General features: G+C 38.8%; 1 protein-coding gene and 1 pseudogene across 2 annotated transcripts in view; both read right to left on the reverse strand.

The window, feature by feature from the left end:
• The window catches only part of PDE11A (phosphodiesterase 11A), a 466,208-nt gene that overhangs the window by 372,622 nt on the left and 71,974 nt on the right, over window positions 1-21,612 (reverse strand). The gene's annotated exons all lie outside the window — the stretch shown is intronic.
• Window positions 14,908-16,429, reverse strand: LOC129031703 (apoptosis inhibitor 5-like; annotated as a pseudogene).

Genomic DNA, 21,612 nt, shown 5'->3' on the forward strand with positions numbered 1-21,612 from the left:
TGAAACTTCAGTGGTTTCTCTAGCTTTAATATTCTAAGACACTGTAAATAAAATTCATGCATTCTATTACTGCTTTGCAAATTGTGTAAATGTAAAGCAAATTCCTCTCTACCTTCATTATTTCAAGACTAAAAAAGCAGGCTTCATAGGCGTGCAACCTGTGCAGTCACAAGAGACCCCATGCTTAGAAGAGTCCTGTGCTTGATTTAAAGTCCTACTGTCCCAGGCTTAAAATTCTTAATTTTTGAACAAGGGTCCCAGCCTTTTCATTTTACACTGGGCTCTATAAATTATGTAGCCAGTCCTGCCAGAGTGTCTGAATTGTCTAACTCTATTCTCATGTGGCAGTCATCTTCTCTTCACTGTCTGTGGCAGTGGGAATAAGACATGAATTAATGTTGGAAGTCAAAAGGATGAGCCAAGCTGAGGGCCACTGAGAGCAGCTGTGGAAAGCCTGGTCATATGACAGGTATACAGGCAGCAAGAAATGTCCATTGAAACTGAGTCCTCTGAAACCTTTGTGAGGTCTTCTGTGGTCCCGTTATTTTTACTTTACTCAAAACTAATCAGGGTTTCTAGATGCATCAAGATATATGTGTTATCTGTACATAAAAAATGTATCACTTCTGTCTGCAAAATTTCAGTATTATATCTCAGACAGGATGGCAAAATAGGCTTGCCTGCTAACTGTGTTCCAAGCTCCACATACACTTGCTCAACTTTTTGGTGAGATGAGTCTGATTCAGTTGTATTACTCAGCATTCTGTTAAGTGGCCTTCAATACTGTCATACAGTCTAAAGCAATTGATAGCTTTAGTGCCTCTATTACATCAGAAAATACACAATGACAATATGAGCAATCTACTCTTTTTCAAGAAAGATATGCAATTCACTAGAGATGTGGAATGCTGTTTCCTAAAGCAATATCAATTCTGGATGTGGTTATGATGAAAAGCTATTAGTCATAGCACAGTAAGAACAAAGTCCAGAAAGAATACTCTGCCCAGAGTCAAATCTTTCTATCATACTCAGAGGCGAGCTACAAATAAGAAAGGAAATTAACTCTCATTTCCTCTATAAAACAGAGGATATTTTTTCTGTGAATTCCTTCATGCACAAACTAGGGACTGATACCATTGACACAGTGGGGAAATGACTCCACTCACTGACCCAGTGGGGATGCAATCCTAACAGTTATACTTATGTGTTAGCAAGGATCTTCACTGCAGTTAATGAATGTCCCGATTTTGAGAGAGAATAGCTTTTCTGGTTGGCAGGAATCAAGAAGCGCATGCTGTTAGTCACTGCTCCTCATCTGAAATTCCTTCAGCATGAGGTTAGGAGCATTTATCTAAATACCAGGAGTCCACTGGAATCCTCCAGCCTCACCTCATGCCAGAAAGAGTGGATCAATGACACATTCTGGTCAAGACAAAAAGTAGCTGGAAATTACCATCACATCCTAGCACTGAAAAAAAATAAAAACCAAAAACCAAAAAAACTCCTTGAGAATTCTCAGCTTATCACATTATCTGGCCATGAAAGTTTATTCATATTCCAATATTTTCCATCAGATGTCTCAAATCCTTTAAGAAACAAGATGGAAATGAAGGGAGAGAAGGGGGAAAGAGAATGAGAGAGAATTGACTATGTGACATTTGAATCCAACCTAAAACTCACACCACTCACTACAGTTTCAGCTTCTTTAAATAATAATAATATGCAGAACCAACATACTTTTTCCTTTGATAAGCCTCATCCCAGCACCAATGGGGATAGGTAAGGATAGAGGTGGAATAAGGATTAACCTAGTACAAGCTACGTGATTAGTAACCATGTACTCTTTTCAGAAGGAAACATAAATTGTTTCAATCAGATAACTGCCTAGTCGATGAAAATTCACTTGTATATGGAATTTTCTGCATATCAGACTTTGTGGTTCCTGCTTTAATGTTACAATTTTAACACTCACTTATTTTTGCCTTTTAATAATGTGGTTGATCAATAACAGAGCTTAACGATTTTTATTTTCAAAATTTATAGCAGTAATTTTTCAGAGTTACAAGTATCTGGGGGGGATAGTTTCAAAAAGTATTTAAGGCCAGGCAGTGGCTCACACCTGTAATCCCAGCACTTTGGGGGGCTGAGGCAGGGGGATCACAAGGTCAGGAATTCAAGACCAGCCTGAACAACATGGTGAAACCCCATCTCTACTAAAAATACAAAAATTAGCTGGGTATGGTAGGGTGGGCCTGTGATCCCCAGCTACTAAGGAGGCTGAGGCAGGAGAATTGCTTGAACACAGGAAGTGGAGATTGCAGTGAGCTGAGATCGCACCATTGCACTCCAGCCTGGGTGACAGAGCGAGACTCTGTCTCAAAAAAAAAAAAAAAAAAAAAGGAAAAAAAAGGCGGAGTGTGGTGTAGTGGCTCATGCCTGTAATCCCAGCACTTTGGGAGGTGGAGGTGGACAGATCACAAGATCAACAAAAATTAGCTGGGCACGGTGGTGCGCTCCTGTAGTCCCAGCTACTCGAGAGGCTGAGGCAGGAGAATTGCTTGAACCCAGGGGGTAGAGGTTGTGGTGAACTGAGATCATGCCACTGCACTCCAACCTGGGCAACAGAGTGAGACTCCATCTTAAATAAATAAATAAAATAAAGAACAAGTATTTAAAATATATCTTGGCTGGGCACAGTGGCTCACGCCTGTAATCCTAGCACTTTGGGAGGCCAACATGGGTAGATTACTTGAGGTCAGGAGTTCGAGATTAGCCTGGCCAACATGGTAAAACCACCATCTCTACTAAAAATACAAAAATTAGCTGGGTGTGGTAGTACACACCTGTAATCCCACCTACTCAGGATTGGGAGGCTGAGGCAGGAGAATCGCTTGAACCTGGGAGGCGGAGGTTGCAGTGAGCCAAGATTGTGCCACTGTACTCCAGCCTGGGCGACAAAGTAAGACTCTGTCTCAAAAAGTAAAATCTAATATATCGGGCCGGGCACAGTGGCTCACGCCTGTAATCCCAGCACTTTGGGAGGCCGAGGCGGGCGGATCATGAGGTCAGGAGTTTGAGACCAGCCTGGCCAACATGGTGAAACCCTGTCTCTACTAAAAATACAAAAAATTAGCCGGGCGTGGTGGCAGGCACCTGTAATCCCACCTACTCGGGAGGCTGAGGTAGGAATATCACTTGAACTCAGGAGGCGGAGGTTGCAGTGAGCCGAGACCACACCACTGCACTCCAGCCTGGGCAACAAAGTGAGACTCCATCTCAAAAAATGATAATAATAATAATAATAATAATAATAATAATATATCTTACATTTGGAAATGAAAATATATATACTCTTTTCATATGCAAATTATAGAAAGTCACATCAAACAACTTTTTCATAGCTGGTCAGGATAGAATTCTTCTAGATTTTTATGATGGCATGAGTTTTTAAGTGCTGCAAAACATCTATATAAAGAGCATTATCTTCTTCCAATAAGTTTTTTGAGATTTCTTTTTAATTGGGTACATATTGAGGGGAAGAGATTTGGGCCATAATACAATCTCTTATTCTCAGCTCCAGTCCGACAAGAGACCCTAATTAAATTTCTAACTGTTCTCTAAATAACACATTTACCCTTATAGTAAAACTCATTTATAATAATGCTTTGGGGGGAGTACCTGATAACCCCTTAGAGGCTTCCTAATTATAAAAGACTAAATAATATATTACTGCTTTTTCTTCTAATTCTAAAATAATACATCTAACATAATCTTAATAAAGACAGTAGAGATAAAAATAGTACCAAAAAATCTACAGATCAATTTCATTATTCATATTAAGTGCTAACTGAACCCAGCATTATATCAAAATAATACACTACCACCAAACAGGATTCATCTCAGACATAAAAGTAATACAAGACCAAAGTTTAACAAAGTTTCCAAACAGTATATAAATTAATACAGCGGAAAATAAAAATTGTCCAGAAATCAGATGGTGGTTAAGTGTGGAACAAGATTCCAGGGCGTCCACTTGCTTTAACTGTCAAAACGCCTGCATCAAAAACACTTGAATCAAAATGTTCTATGTATATAGATGGTAAACAGAAGTTACCAAAATATTTCTACCATTCATGCTATTTGCCTCTTCAGTAAGTATCCGCCTGCTACCTATTCTTAATCCATTTCCACTAATGTTTCCATGTCTAATGGTTAAGAGTACATTCTGTATAAAGTTTTATTCCAATGGTTCTCTTTATTCTTAAATCCTTGTGTCAATGATTTGGCCAGAGATCAATGGTCATCAGAAGATAGTTAAGTAGCTGAAGCACTCTTTTAAGATACTTCAGCTAAGCATGTGTCTGATTTACATAACAATTTTTAAAGATCCCTCAGTTTGACATAATAGAACATTGATCTATCCAAATATCAGCCTTAACAAAGTCAGAACTGTGACTGCCTAAAACCTCACCCCTTAGCATTTTGACTTGATTCCAATATAATTGAGATTGTCAAAGAACATGACAATATATACTTTACTTCAGTGATAGCTGGAAAACAGATATTCTTTTTTTTCTCCTTTTTTCTTAATTCTTAACTCTCATGGCTGAAATATATAGATGATTCTCCACAAGCAGAAACATGGTACACTCCACTATCTGTGAGAAGACAAGCAAGGAAGCACTTGAGACTTAAGTTACACCACTGACTGTTGTTTCTAGGGGCACTTCTCAACCAGAATTTTCCTACTCATAAAATGGGGCTATCATTGTGGTTTTGCTCACCAAGGAAATACAGAGCTGAATGGAACCACCACTGTCATCTGGCCCTCTGCCCACAGGCAGCCAAACATCTGCGTGGTAGAGAGTAAGGCTAGGGGACAGTGGCATTTGAAGGCACAGATTCAACTCTCAGCTGTGTGGTTTTCTAATTGTGCAACCTGGAGCAAATAATTTAAAATCTCAAAACCTCTTTATTTTTCTTCTTTTTTTTAAAAAAAAAAATGTTTAGCTCTAAAATGAGAGTTTGAATAAAGTAATTTTTAAAGTCCCCTTGCTTTCTAAGATTTTCATACATTCAGTGTGCATGGTTCTTAAAATTTTTCTGTAAGGATTGATAAAATAAGGCTTGTGCAGCCTTTATGTCTTTTAACAAGGCAGTGTGCAACCTGATTATCTGTGACTTCATTGATATAATCTTCCAATAGAATATTGCATTTCCTATTGATTGTTTATCTGTATATTCTGGCATATTGAGTGACATCATTTTTACAATTCATCAAATGGGGGTACTCTTTACTTTGAGCTCCCCTCTTCCTAAGTAGTAGGAATAATCAATGCATTGTTTATGAAAAATGACAAGCTAGGAAAAAGGAGAGGAAAGAAGAATGACTTTCCAGCTCCACTATTAACTTCTTGCTAGACAGGACAGACTGCAGTTACTTTATCTATAAAGAAAAAAATTTAACAATTCTTACCTACCTCATAAGAATATTGAGAGAATTATATGAGTTAATATATATGTATATATGTGAAGATTAGACTCTGCAAATGTAAATTTTTTTTTTCTAAGGCAGAGTCTCACTCTGTTGCCCAGGCTGGAATGCAGTGGCGCTATCTCGGCTCACTGCAACCTCCCCCTCCCTGAGCGATTCTCCTGTTTCAGCCGGCCAAGTAGCTGAGACTACAGGCACCCACCACCACATCTGACTAATTTTTGTATTTTTAGCAGACACACGGTTTCACTATGTTGGGCGGGCTGGTCTCAAACTCCTGAGCTCAAGTGATCCATCCGCCTCTGCCTCCCAAAGTGGTGGGATTACAGGCATTAGCCACTGCGCCTGGCCTGCAAAAGTAAATTTTGATGTTATCATAATGATTGATGTTTCCACCAGCTTCTAAGAGAGTAAACATAAAAAGCTGTATACATGGCACATATGCTACCAACTTCCAGTTGACTGTCTTTCTAAACACAGCACCAGACCCACATGTCTGTGTGTTGGATAAGCTTCCTGCCTTTAATGTCCATAATGAGCATGATACAAACATTTTACATCATTGAACCACGAAGAGCACAGAGTATTTTTCCAAGTTTTTTTCCTAGGGATAATTGTGAAGGATCACCTTCCAGGTGAATGGCTGCGACCTTGTACTTCCAGCACAAATAGAACTGTGTTTTATATACTGATCCTAGTGAAGATGTAATTTCAAGAAGGAGAATGACTTATTACAATGTGCTTGCTGAGGGAACAATAACCCTTACTTGACCCAATGATCTGTGCATAATCTTCCCCTTGGTAACAATTTGAAGACAAGAATGTAAGAAGCAGTTTGGTTTCCCATTTTCTTTTACTTAAGAAATCCATGCTGCTGATCAGAAGTCTGCCATAATTTGTAGTTTTGTTGTTTTAAACTGGATGAGTCTTTTTTTTAATTACAAAAAGAAATTCATTTCAAAAGCATAAGGGGACATTTATGTTTAAACAAGGTGATAAACAGGTGTCTTGCAAAAGAAAAAAAATCCACGGTATTAAGTTTTTCATTCAAATTCGGAAGCAAAAATAACCGAAGTTGTGCACTATTGTCTTAGGAAAGGGAAAGGGAAGAGTGAGGGGTAAGGGAACAGTAAACTCAGTATCAAACTTGAGAGAGTAAAGTCACTTCTGCTCAGCTGTGAGTTTACAAATATGCTTATAAAGAGGAAAAGTGGAAAAATTATACTTAATGTTCAAATTTATTTAGCCGTAGTCTCAACACAATTTCTGTAGTTGAAATGGCTTTGGGCCACTGGCTGATCTATCTCTGAGGTCCAGAGTGGCGGGTCAGTTTTCAAATGGCAATTTTATATTCCTTTGTCTGTTCAGATTCCAAGGGAGTTTAGGTTCAGCTCACAGTCTTTTGGAATGTTTAGAGATTATTGCCACCAATCCATAGCCAAGCTGACCAACTTTTGCTCACTTGTATCATTCTAGCCTTTGAGAACTATTTTCCCCATACATATGTGCAGTAATTCTAACAAAGGAATTTTGCTTCTTCTGCAGTGAGAGGTAATGGTAATGAAGACACCTGCTTTGGAATCACAAACTATTCCTCAAAAAATACATCAGACTACTAGAAATGTCATCCAGGCATTTGATTTGAATAGCAAACTTGAGGAGGGAAGATTAACTGTGAAACAAAAATATACTAAACATTCAAATGCAGAACAAAGGCTCTATGCTACTAAAAATCCCCATGACATTAAACACTCCACAAACACCCCCACCATCTGCTGTTTTAACCTAAAAATTCTATTGGCTAACTTATACAATAATTTTGATTAATAACCTGAGAAGTTAAAAATCTTGAAAATGGCAAAAGCAAACTGAGAGAGCATCCCTTCCTTCTTGGTACCATGTTATCAAGTCACTTTTTCTGGGTAGCCCTGGTTATGAAATCTCCAAATTCTAAATTATACTATCTCTTCCTGTAGAAATCTATACATAGTCAGATTCAGTATTTTGGCTGTATTTCACCAACAGCAATCTCCAATTTGTCTTTGAAAATGCAGCCCAGCTGGGCGCGGTGGCTCAAGCCTGTAATCCCAGCACTTTGGGAGGCTAAAGCGGGTGGATTGCCTGAGGTTAGGTGTTCGAGACCAGCCTGGTCAACATGGTGAAATCCCATCTCTATTAAAAATACAAAAATTAGCTGGGTGTGGTGGTGGGTGCCCATAATCCCAGCTACTTGGGAGGCAGGGGCAGGAGAATCACTTGAACCTGGGAGGTGGAGGTTGCAGTGAGCCGAGATCTCGCTATTGCACTCCACCGTGGGCAACAAGAGTGAAACTCTGTCTCAAAAAAAAAAAAAAAAGAAAAAGAAAAAGAAAATACAGCCTTTATTTTTAGTTTAAATAACACTAATCATGTAAGTGCAACTGACTTAGAATCCTTTGCTACTGGGAGTAAACACCTAAATAACAAGTTAATAACGGATTCAGCCTCAAAAGGATAATCACTGTGTCAGACTACCCATTCCGGGAATTTAAAAAAGTGATTTATGTCATGTAGTCAAGTTTCACAGCATACATACATACATATATACATATATATATACACACACATATATATACACACACATATATGCTTATGTATGTACGTATATTATATATAGACATTTCTATTCAAATAGTAAGGGTCCATATTCAAAAGTTTGTATCACAATATATGGAAAAGAATTAAGTAAGCAGTGCAAAGCAACTTACTTTCTCCTAAAAATGTAATGTCATTTTTTTTTTTAATTTATTTATTATTATACTTTAAGTTTTAGGGTACATGTGCACAATGTGCAGGTTAGTTACATATGTATACATGTGCCATGCTGGTGTGCTGCACCCACTAACTCGTCATCTAGAATTACGTATATCTCCCAATGCTATCCCTCCCCCTTCCCCCCACCCCACAACAGTCCCCAGAGTGTGATGTTCCCCTTCCTGTGTCCATGTGTTCTCATTGTTCAATTCCCATCCATGAATGAGAATATGCAGTGTTTGGTTTTTTGTTCTTGCGATAGTTTACTGAGAATGATGATTTCCAATTTCATCCATGTCCCTACAAAGGACATGAACTCATCATTTTTTTATGGCTGCATAGTATTCCATGGTGTATATGTGCCACATTTTCTTAATCCAGTCTATCATTGTTGGACATTTGGGTTGGTTCCAAGTCTTTGCTATTGTGAATAATGCCGCAATAAACAAACGTGTGCATGTGTCTTTATAGCAGCATGATTTATAGTCCTTTGGGTATATACCCAGTAATGGGATGGCTGGGTCAAATGGTATTTCTAGTTCTAGATCCCTGAGGAATCACCACACTGACTTCCACAATGGTTGAACTAGTTTACAGTCCCACCAACAGTGTAAAAGTGTTCCTATTTCTCCACATCCTCTCCAGCACCTGTTGTTTCCTGACTTTTTAATGATTGTCATTCTAACTGGTATGAGATGGTATCTCATTGTGGTTTTGATTTGCATTTCTCTGATGGCCAGTGATGGTGAGCATTTTTTCATGTGTTTTTTAGCTGCATAAATGTCTTCTTTTGAGAAGTGTCTGTTCATGTCCTTCGCCCACTTTTTGATGGGGTTGTTTGCTTTTTTCTTGTAAATTTGTTTGAGTTCATTGTAGATTCTGGATATTAGCCCTTTGTCAGATGAGTAGGTTGTGAAAATTTTCTCCCATTTTGTAGGTTGCCTGTTCACTCTGATGGTAGTTTCTTTTGCTGTGTAGAAGCTCTTTTAATTAGATCCAATTTGTCAATTTTGGCTTTTGTTGCCATTGCTTTTGGTGTTTTAGACATGAAGTCCTTGCCCATGCCTATGTCCTGAATGGTAATACCTAGGTTTTCTTCTATGGTTTTTATGGTTTTAGGTCTAATGTTTAAGTCTTTAATCCATCTTGAATTGATTTTTGTATAAGGTGTAAGGAAGGGATCCAGTTTCAGCTTTCCACATATGGCTAGCCAGTTTTCCCAGCACCATTTATTAAATAGGGAATCCTTTCCCCATTTCTTGTTTTTGTCAGGTTTGTCAAAGATCAGATAGTTGTAGATATGCGGTGTTATTTCTGAGGGCTCTGTTCTGTTCCATTGATCTATATCTCTGTTTTGGTACCAGTACCATGCTGTTTTGGTTACTGTAGCCTTGTAGTAGAGTTTGAAGTCAGGTAGTGTGATGCCTCCAGCTTTTTTCTTTTGGCTTAGGATAGACTTGGCGATGCAGGCTCTTTTTTGGTTCCATATGAACTTTAAAGTAGTTTTTTTCAATTCTGTGAAGAAAGTCATTGGTAGCTTGATGGGGATGGCATTGAATCTGTAAATTACCTTGGGCAGTATGGCCATTTTCACGATATTGATTCTTCCTACCCATGAGCATGGAATGTTCTTCCATTTGTTTGTATCCTCTTTTATTTCCTTGAGCAGTGGTTTGTAGTTCTCCTTGAAGAGGTTCTTCACGTCCCTTGTAAGTTGGATTCCTAGGTATTTTATTCTCTTTGAAGCAATTGTGAATGGGAGTTCACCCATGATTTGGCTCTCTGTTTGTCTGTTGTTGGTATATAAGAATGCTTGTGATTTTTGTACATTGATTTTGTATCCTGAGACTTTACTGAAGTTGCTTATCAGCTTAAGGAGATTTTGGGCTGAGGCGATGGGGTTTTCTAGATACGCAATCATGTCGTCTGCAAACAGGGACAATTTGACTTCCTCTTTTCCTAATTGAATACCCATTATTTCCTTCTCCTGCCTAATTGCCCTGGCCAGAACTTCCAACACTATGTTGAATAGGAGTGGTGAGAGAGGGCATCCCTGTCTTGTGCCAGTTTTCAAAGGGAATGCTTCCAGTTTTTGCCCATTCAGTTTGATATTGGCTGTGGGTTTGTCATGGATAGCTCTTATTATTTTGAGATACGTCCCATCAATACCTAATTTATTGAGAGTTTTTAGCATGAAGGGTTGTTGAATTTTGTCAAAGGCCTTTTCTGCATCTATTGAGATAATCATGTGGTTTTTGTCTTTGGTTCTGTTTATATGCTGGATTACATTTATTGATTTGTGTATATTGAACCAGCCTTGCATCCCAGGGATGAAGCCCACTTGATCATGGTGGATAAGCTTTTTGATGTGCCGCTGGATTCGGTTTGCCAGTATTTTATTGAGGATTTTTGCATCAATGTTCATCAAGGATATTGGTCTAAAATTCTCTTTTTTGGTTGTGTCTCTGCCCGGCTTTGGTATCAGGATGATGATGGCCTCATAAAATGAGTTAGAGAGGATTCCCTCTTTTTCTATTGATTGGAATAGTTTCAGAAGGAATGGTACCAGTTCCTCCTTGTACCTCTGGTAGAATTTGGCTGTGAATCCATCTGGTCCTGGACTCTTTTTGGTTGGTAAGCTATTGATTATTGCCACAATTTCAGCTCCTGTTATTGGTCTATTCAGAGATTCAACTTCTTCCTGGTTTAGTCTTGGGAGCATGTATGTGTCGAGGAATTTATCCATTTCTTCTAGATTTTCTAGTTTATTTGCGTAGAGGTGTTTGTACTATTCTCTGATGGTAGTTTGTATTTCTGTGGGATTGGTGGTGATATCCCCTTTATTATTTTTTATTGCATTTATTTGATTCTTCTCTCTTTTTTTCTTTATTAGTCTTGCTAGCGGTCTATCAATTTTGTTGATCCTTTCAAAACACCAGCTCCTGGATTCATTAATTTTTTGAAGGGTGTTTTGTGTCTCTATTTCCTTCAGTTCTGCTCTGATTTTAGTTATTTCTTGCCTTCTGCTAGCTTTCGAATGTGTTTGCTCTTGCTTTTCTAGTTCTTTTAATTGTGATGTTAGGGTGTCAATTTTGGATCTTTCCTGCTTTCTCATGTAGGCATTTAGTGCCATAAATTTCCCTCTACACACTGCTTTGAATGCATCCCAGAGATTCTGGTATTTTGTGTCTTTGTTCTCGTTGGTTTCAAAGAACATCTTTATTTCTGCCTTCATTTCGTTATGTACCCAGTAGTCATTCAGGAGCAGGTTGTTCAGTTTCCATGTAGTTGAGTGGTTTTGAGTGAGATTCTTAATCCTGAGTTCTAGTTTGATTTCACTGTGATCTGAGAGATAGTTTGTTATAATTTCTGTTCTTTTACATTTGCTGAGGAGAGCTTTACTTCCAAGTATATGGTCAATTTTGGAATAGGTGTGGTGTGGTGCTGAAAAAAATGTATATTCTGTTGATTTGGGGTGGAGAGTCCTGTAGATGTCTATTAGGTCTGCTTGGTGCAGAGCTGAGTTCAATTCCTGGGTATCCTTGTTGACTTTCTGTCTCGTTGATCTGTCTAATGTTGACAGTGGGGTGTTAAAGTCTCCCATTATTAATGTGTGGGAGTCTAAGTCTCTTTGTAGGTCACTCAGGACTTGCTTTATGAATCTGGGTGCTCCTGTTTTGGGTGCATATATATTTAGGATAGTTAGCTCTTCTTGTTGAATTAATCCCTTTACCATTATGTAATGGCCTTCTTTGTCTCTTTTGATCTTCGTTGGTTTAAAGTCTATTTTATCAGAGACTAGGATTGCAACCCCTGCATTTTTTTGCTTTCCATTTGCTTGGTAGATCTTCCTCCATCCTTTTATTTTGAGCCTATGTATGTCTCTGCACGTGAGATGGGTTTCCTGAAGACAGCACACTGATGGGTCTTGACTCTTTATCCAATTTGCCAGTCTGTGTCTTTTAATTGGAGCATTTAGTCCATTTACATTTAAAGTTAATATTGTTATGTGTGAATTTGATCCTGTCCTTATGATGTTAGCTGGTTATTTTGCTCGTTAGTTGATGTAGTTTCTTCCTAGTCTCCATGGTCTTTACATTTTGGCATGATTTTGCAGCGACTGGTACTGGTTGGTCCTTTCCATGTTTAGCGCTTCCTTCAGGAGCTCTTTTAGGGCAGGTCTGGTGGTGACAAAATCTCTCAGCATTTGCTTGTCTGTAAAGGATTTTATTTCTCCTTCATTTATGAAGCTTAGTTTGGCTGGATATGAAATTCTGGGTTGAAAATTCTTTTCTTTAAGAATGTTGAATATTGGTCCCCACTCTCTTCTGGCTTGTAGAGTTTCTGCCGAGAGATCCGCTGTTAGTCTGATGGGCTTCCCTTTGAGGGTAACCCGACCTTTCTCTCTGGCTGCCCTTAACATTTTTTCCTTCATTTCAACTTTGGTGAATCTTACAATTATGTGTCTTGGAGTTGCTCTTCTCGAGGAGTATCTTTGTGGTGTTCTCTGTATTTCCTGAATTTGAATGTTGGCCTGCCTTGCTAGATTGGGGAAGTTCTCCTGGATAATATCCTGCAGAGTGTTTTCCAACTTGGTTCCATTCTCCCCATCACTTTCAGGTACACCAATCAGATGTAAATTTGGTCTTTTCACATAGTCCCATATGTCTTGGAGGCTTTGCGCGTTTCTTTTTATTCTTTTTTCTCTAAACTTCCCTTCTCACTTCATTTCATTCATTTCATCTTCCATTGCTGATACCCTTTCTTCCAGTTGATCACATTGGCTCCTGAGGCTTCTGCATTCTTCACGTAGTTCTCGAGCCTTGGTTTTCAGCTCCATCAGCTCCTTTAAGCACTTCTCTGTATTGGTTATTCTAGTTATACATTCTTCCAAATTTTTTTCAAAGTTTTCAACTTCTTTGCCTTTGGTTTGAATATCCTCCCATAGCTTGGAGTAATTTGATCGTCTGAAGCCTTCTTCTCTCAGCTCGTCAAAGTCATTCTCCGTCCAGCTTTGTTCCGTTGCTGGTGAGGAACTGCGTTCCTTTGGAGGAGGAGAGGCACTCTGCTTTTTAGAGTTTCCAGTTTTTCTGCTCTGTTTTTTCCCCATCTTTGTGGTTTTATCTACTTTTGGTCTTTGATGATGGTGATGTACAGATGGGTTTTTGGTGTGGATGTCCTTTCTGTTTGTTAGTTTTCCTTCTAACAGACAGGACCCTCAGCTGCAGGTCTGTTGGAGCACCCGGCCGTGTGAGGTATCAGTCTGCCCCTGCTGGGGGGTGCCTCCCAATTAGGCTGCTCGGGGGTCAGGGGTCAGGGACCCACTTGAGGAGGCAGTCTGCCCGTTCTCAGATCTCCAGCTACGTGCTGGGAGAACCACTGCTCTCTTCAAAGCTGTCAGACAGGGACATTTAAGTCTGCAGAGGTTACTGCTGTCTTTTTGTTTGTCTGTGCCCTGCCCCCAGAGGTGGAGCCTACAGAGGCAGGCAGGCCTCCTTGAGCTGTTGTGGGCTCCACCCAGTTCGAGCTTCCTGGCTGCTTTGTTTACCTAAGCAAGCCTGGGCAATGGCGGGCGCCCCTCCCCCAGCCTCACTGCCGCCTTGCAGTTTGATCTCAGACTGCTGTGCTAGCAATCAGCGAGACTCCGTGGGTGTAGGACCCTCTGAGCCAGGTGCGGGATATAATCTCCTGGCGCGCAGTTTTTTAAGCCTGTCGGAAAAGCGCAGTATTCGGGTGGGAGTGACCCGATTTTCCAGGTGCCGTCTGTCACCCCTTTCTTTGACTAGGAAAGGGAACTCCCTGACCCCTTGCACTTCCCGAGTGAGGCAATGCCTCGCCCTTCTTCGGCTCGCTCACGGTACACGCACCCATTGACTTGCATCCACTGTCTGGCACTCCCTAGTGAGATGAACCCGGTACCTCAGACGGAAATGCAGAAATCACCCGTCTTCTGCGTCGCTCGCGCTGGGAGCTGTAGACCGGAGCTGTTCCTATTCGGCCATCTTGGCTCCCCACCTTGTAATGTCATTCTTACATTTTAAGAAAGCAATGTAAATATTATGGTTTTATGACACTAGGCAGGAATGTTGCACCACTGCCTAGCAGCTTTATTAAACAATGAAAACAAAATGTTAAGATTTACAGTTACTCTTCTCCATATATGGGGCAAAAAACTAAAACAGAGGAAAGAGGAAAATCAGCAACTTTTCAAAATCGATCATCTTTATCAGCAGAACTAGACTGAATTTCACTACATTTTAGAATGAACAGCTCTCAACAACATTATCAAGATATTTAAAAGATTCACAATTTGAAGTCTGAATAATGATATTGCAAAAACAAGTCAATATTGCAGACAAAGCATCCAAAAATATCACTGTGGTTTTACCTTGGACACAACCATGGTCTGTTACAAAAGTAGATCATACATACAAAAGTATAAAGAACATTAAGTTTTTAGCTGAAGGCAGCAGTCTGTTTAAAGGGACACCCCCGGAAATCCAATGAGTAGTAGAATTTAAGTATATTAAGCTCATGACTATGCTGAAGAATGCTGATGTCTTATTCAGTAGAGTCTTCCACGACTATGATTTCTTCGTGTGTCCCAACCTCAGCCCCCTCTACTTTCCCTGAAGGCTCCTCTCATAATTAAAGTTGCCCAAATTCCTGCTATATTTCTCACTGGGAGGATTATAAATCTGCCTGGCATCTCTTTTTTGTCCTGCTGAAGATTTTTGGGGTGGTGAACCCGAAGTTGTATATTCACTGGCTCTCTTTTGCCCAATCTCAACTTTTTGTACAGGTTTCCAGGATAGTGTTACTGTGCTCTTATAAGAAGGAGGAATGTGGAAGAGATCCTTGATTAAAACATTGATATTGTTTGTTGCTTTCAATGCAACAACTTTAATTTTGTTCTCTTCTGTTTTCTGTTCTCTTCTGTTCTCACCCGTTTCACCCTGGAGAGCTAAGTGAAGTTGCCTGATGTAAACTTGCAGGCCTCGTGCAAAGTATTGCAGCCTGATTTTGAAATCTTTGAGTTTTTCTGCATTCAGTTTGGCTGTTAAGAAATCTGGAAGTTTTTGGCCCAACTGGTGAAAACTGTACAACAAACATTCCACATAACTGAACTGTAGCTTGGGTTCTTCATCACCAGCATTCCCTCCATTTTCTGCTTCTTCTGGAGGGAGGGGCATGTATTCCAATAACTTATCAAATAGTTTCCCTAAATTTGTTTCTAGTTTTTCCATGTCACCACAAAATGAACTCATCTCCACCAACAATTTCAATACCTCCAACTGTATGTCAAGACCTTCCACTGCAGTAGTCAAGATACCAAGGTTAGGGAGAACCTGCTCACAGAAATATGTCACAGACCTTGTGGAATGGACAGTTTTAGAGAAGAAGGGTACTGCCTGCCAAGTGCACTGTAAGAGCCTGTCTACACACTCAGGATCTGAGGGATTGAAGGTCTGTTCTAGGTCGGCCTGTTCAGCCACCAACTTTACAAGTTGCTGTCTTCCACTTACTGTCTGTAAGCTTTTTAACCCAGACAGTAATTCATGAATAGAACAAATTCTTCATGAGTCACATCTTCTAGGACGTGTTTGGATTCAGTTAGTATAAGCTCTTCCACTTCCTTTGTTAATACTTCATCTGGTAAATTCTTAAGTTTTGTAGAAAGGAATTTAATTGCTCGTTCTCTAACAATGTCCTCTCCTTGAAGTATTTGGCTGAACAATGAACCTAAAGTCCCTTTTCCATCCATGTTAAATATACTTAACAGGGCATTGTTCACTAGGTTAAATTCTGCAGAGCCATCTGCCTCCAAAAGTTGCATTAGTATATCTGCCACTCGAGGAAGATTTTCTCCAGTGGTAAATTGAGGCAGTTCTTTAATTGCTTGATGTCGAATAGATATATCTTCATCCTCACAGAGGTCTAACTGTGCATTGATAGCAGAATCAGCCAATTCTGGAAATGCTTAAAGAATTTCAGAATAAATTGAGCTGCTAATCATTTTTCCTTAGTACCACCTTTCACACCATCCAGTATCACTTGATAGGCATCTTTAGGCTGGCCCACTCGCTCTGTGGCATCGGCCATGATGCCATAGTTGCCATAAAGCTCCTCTACCATTGGCATGGTGAGCGACAAGCCCAGGGCCTGCTCCAGCTATCTTCACCCTTGCCGGCACGACCGCCACCTCAGCACTTCTCCAAGCTCACTACCTGCACTATTATGCCCAGCTGGATGGCTCTTTAAAGTGTAAAACAATGGAAACATCCATGGCAACAAACCACAGCATCAGGATCAAATCTTAAAACAATGGGCACTCTAGATCTAGTGCAAAATGTATTTTCAGTCTCATAGAGACAATAATTTCTGCCACTCTGTTTCAGAGGTTAAAAGAATAAGAACAGCAAAACGCCCATCATGTCCTGTGATTGTCCTAATCATGATGGGAATCATGTCCAAGTGTTAAGCCGAGACTTAAAAATAAATTTAGAGTCAACCACTGAAAAGAAGCAATGGACATTTATAGGTTCATCCAAGGATCATGGTTCTCTGTCTTCACGACAAGGGAAAATAACTGAAGACTTATTCTGATGCCTCACTCTGGGTTTGGAAATAGAAAGTGGAATACCTATAACAAATTTCAGTTACGCTACATCACAAGTATCACTGAGACATTCGGACAAACAAAATTGATGTCGATAATAAAGCTTTGCAAAATTAATCAGAAACTTTTTTTAAGAGAAAGAAAGAAGACAGATATGGATAGGTTTTTTGTAAATGAAGTATACCAAATAACCAAGCACTGAGAATGGAGTTAAAACTGCCCAGACGCTATGATGCTACCCAATGCTATTAAACATTGGGTGGCACCTTTAAAGAAAAGGTACTGATTTCCCACAGCCACTTATTATATGCTATGGAGAGCAATTCTTCCAAAATACCAAGCACACTTTTTGGATGGTTAAAGCCCGTTCCAGCCTTCTGATGGTGTCAATTAATTCTTGTGAGGAATCATTTTAAATTCTCTCCAGTGAGAGAGTTTGCTATTATATTTTAGTTTTATTTAAACCCCCTTTCAAGAACTGTGTCTAATAGACCTTCAAAGCATCTCTGGGTAGCTCTAACTTACATAACCTCATTTTTCAAAACCACTCATTACTTTCTTCCCCTCTTAACATACTCTCACTCCAGCTTGGGCCCTCCCTTGGGGCACCTTGCCGCCTGCTTTGGTAATATAGTCGTGCCTACCTTTGAGACTTTTTCTCATTTCTAAATAGAGTGTGCAGAATATGAAAGGGGTGGGGGAAATGCTCTTTTGTTGATTGGCAATGGAATCAGAATCTGACAGTGAAAATAACCTACAATCATATCTAGCCAGGATATTATCCATGGCACATGTGGGAGAAATAAAAGGAAATAATGGAAAATGACCAGAAAATGGTTTCATTCCTACCTTCAATTCAGAAAAGAAGTAAAGGAAAAAATAAATATCCAAGTAGATTTTTTAAATCACTACCTACTGTTAAAAATAGAAATTACAAAGTATGTCACAGAGTTATATTATATTTGAAATTCTCCAACAGGAAATATGATGTGGCTTCATTTAAACAGCATACTCCATAAATTTTGCTATACATAGGAAAAAGCTCTAAGTAGGCTGCAGGGTAATTTACACTGGAACACCTCACTTTATCACTCAGTGCAATCAAATGCTATTTGCAAATTCTGATTTGAGGCACAACTTTTTAAAGCAAGAAAAATGCTAAAATTAGACTAATCCTCACCTTCTTTTCATCCTCAGTTGAGGAAAATATAATAAACAACCATAAATTTAAAAATGTTTTGTCAGTAAAAGCACAAAATTGAAGAAAATGAAAATATTAAAGTATCTACCTCATAGCTGTATATGTATAAAGCCGTTATTATTTTTTAATGATTTCTAACTCTTTGTTAGTTTTAAACTTTTTCTTACAGACACAAAGCTCAAGTGTGGTTACAAATATTTATGGAAAGCTGAAATGCCACCAGGCAATGTAATTTAGAAATAATGTTTTCCTCGTGTCAAGTACCCTCTCCTCACACACACACACAAAATTATTAAACCTCAGTTTATTTAACCTTCTATACATGTATATCAGGCCCATCTACCTGTTCATGGGTCCCAAAAGTGAAGATGCAACAGTAGGGAACTAATGAACATCCACCGAGTGTCCCCATGTGGTGTGCCAAGACAGACAGTTGCAGACAATTCCTGGCTTTGCAAGCACAAGTCAAGTGACCCTGGACACATTTTTAAAATCGCTCACATTCAGTGTTCTCATCCATAAGGTGAGAATTATAATAATATCAACAGGGTTGTTGTGAGGATTAAATGAGACAGTATATGCAAAGCACCTATCACAGAGTACACACTTAAATGTTTCCATCATTTTCTCATTTAAGAAGAAAAGAAAACACTGAGAAATACTGCATGCTGTCCTGATGTCTATAATTTGCTTTACAATCCTTAGCAAAGACAATGTGAAAGTGTGTGTGTGTGCGTGTGTGTGTGTGTGTGTGTGTGGTGTAAGTTTAACATGCCATCAAGGAGCAGACAGTCACCCTAGTGAGAATTTATACTCCAGGGGTATTCAGAAAGCTGCACTCAAAATGTGGCTACTACAAGTGCTCCAGAGATCTTTGTCTGCCTTCAATAGCATGGGGCCTTGCAACGTTAGAAATGGATTTCACTGGTGAAATCAGTAGCTTGTTAATCGGCACAATGGATTTTAGATATCAACTCTTATCACTGCAATTAGTCCTATTCAAGATACATGCAGTTATAATATTCTAAGTCTCTAGAACATACAACCTACCTTTGCATTAATAAAGTATGAAAATCTAGTAAGTTCCAAACTTGTTTCCTTAGAGATAAGCCCTGAAGTTGTTTAATCCTGCCACTGGGTCAAAGGATTGGTGCTTGCCCACCAGCAGAAAACCAGATTCTGCCTTTGAAATATTGTTAGGAAAGTTAGTATTATCTAAAATAAAGAGAGCTTGGGCTTCATGAAGACTGCTGAATAGAGTATATGAACCATTTGACCCAACTTGCCCACAAAATTTTGTTTAAATAAACATCTTTATGTGTGGCAGGATTTGGTCTATCTGCTTTTTATTTGTATTTTTTATAATTTCTACTTTTATTTTAGATTTGAGTATGTAGGTGAGGTTTGTTACATGGGTATATTGTGTGATGCTGAGGTTTGGGATATGAATGATCCCATCACCCAGGTACTGAGCATATAACCCAATAGTTAGTTTTTCAAACTTTGCCCCTTTCCCTCCTTTCCCCCTCTAGTAGTCCCCATTGTCTACGGTTGTCATTTTTATGTCCATGATCACCCAGTGTTTAGCTCCCACTTAAAAGTGAAAACATGAATTATTTGGTTTTCTGTTCCTGCATTAACTTGCTTATGATGATGGCCTCCAGCTGCATCATGTTGCTGCAAAGGACATGATTTCATTCTTTTTTATGGCTGCATAGTATTCCATGGTGTCTATGTATCACATTTTCTTTATCCAATCCACTGTTCATGGGCATCTAGGTTGATTCCATGCTTTGCTACTGTGAATACTGCTGTGATGAACATTCAAGTACATGTGTCCTTTTGGTAGAATGATTTATTTTCTTTTGGATATATACCCAGTAATGGGATTGCTGAGTCAAATGGTAGATCTGTTTTAAGTTCTTTGGAAAATGAGATCTGCTTTTATTAAAACCAAATAGCAAGATTATAGGAAAGTAGCCAGCTTCCACCAAATTCAAACTCTTTTGAAGCTATTATGAGGTACCTAGGAGGTATTATGAATAACCTAGAAGTTGTGTGGTCGAATTGGCTTAGGTCAGTTTGCATCATGCTAGTGTTTATTTTCTAGTTAAAAAATTATGCCAGTTATAAAAAATTATATCAAAAATTAGACCAATGGTTGATTAATTCCTTGTGGAAGGCATGCATACACTGAATAAATCAAAGGGTAGAAATAAAGTGAAATTAGAAATCAAGGGAATGCAATTTGTAAAAATTATCGAAGCTGATAAAAGTTTAGTGAGTTCATATACTGCTATTGGCATTATGAATTAATATAATTTTCTGGAGAGAAAAATGAGTGAAATTTATCAAGAGCCCTTAAAACAAACGTTCCACCAATAAGCACATGAAAGGATGATCAACATCATTAGCCATCAGGGTAAGACAAATGAAAACCACAATGAAATACCACTTCACACTCACTAGAATAGCTACAATTAAAAAGATAGTAAGAAGTACTGACATGGGTGTGGAGAATTTGGAACCCTCATACATTGCGAGTTGCAATTCAAAATAATGCAGCTGTTTTGCAAAACAGTCTGGTAGTTCCTCAAAAGGTTAAACGCTAGAGTTATTTTATGACCCAGCAATTCAATTCCTAGAGAAGTGAAATCCAAGAGAAGTGAAAAAACTATGTTCACACAAAAACTTGTAAATAAATGTTCATAGAAACATTATTCATAATAGTCAAGAAGTGGAAAGAGCAACAAATATCCATCAACTGATGGATGAACAAATAAGATGGGGTATATCCATATGGTGGCATATTACTGGGCCATAAAAAGAAATGATGTACTGATACATGCTACAACATGGATGAATCTTGAAAATGTTATGTTGAATCTTGAAATGTTATGCTAAGGGAAAGAAGTCAGTCACCAAGGATTACATATTATATGGCTCTATTTATATGAATTGTCCAAAACTGGCAAACCCACAGAGATAGAAGGTAGACTGGTAGACTAGAAGGTACCACTCCTAGACTGGTATTAGGAGTAGGAGAGCTGGGGGAAATGGGGAGTGACTGCTAATGGGTATAGGGTTTCTTCTGGGGTGATGGAAATGTCCTAAAATTGAGTGTGGTGATGGTTTACACAACTCTGCAAATATACTAAAAACCATTGAATTAAATGGAGCATTGTATGATATGTGAATTATATCCCAATAACACTGTTTAAAAAATTAATGTTTAAATCCCTTGACTCAGTAATCCTAAGCATTAGTTTGAACCATATAAAACTGCAGATATCGGATCATTTTTGACCTACAAAACAGCAATTTAATAGTTCAACCTAACAGCTATTCTAAGACACAGTCCAAGACTTATTTGTAAAGATGTCATTATTTGTAATTTTGTAAGAATGTGATTTTTGAAACAACCTAAATGTTAAGAAATAAAATGATTAAATAAACTATTGTATAAGTACATAGTGGAAAATAATGCAAACATGTAAATTACAT

The sequence above is a fragment of the Pongo pygmaeus genome, chromosome 11 (assembly GCF_028885625.2).
Source record: "Pongo pygmaeus isolate AG05252 chromosome 11, NHGRI_mPonPyg2-v2.0_pri, whole genome shotgun sequence".
Taxonomy (NCBI): domain Eukaryota; kingdom Metazoa; phylum Chordata; class Mammalia; order Primates; family Hominidae; genus Pongo; species Pongo pygmaeus.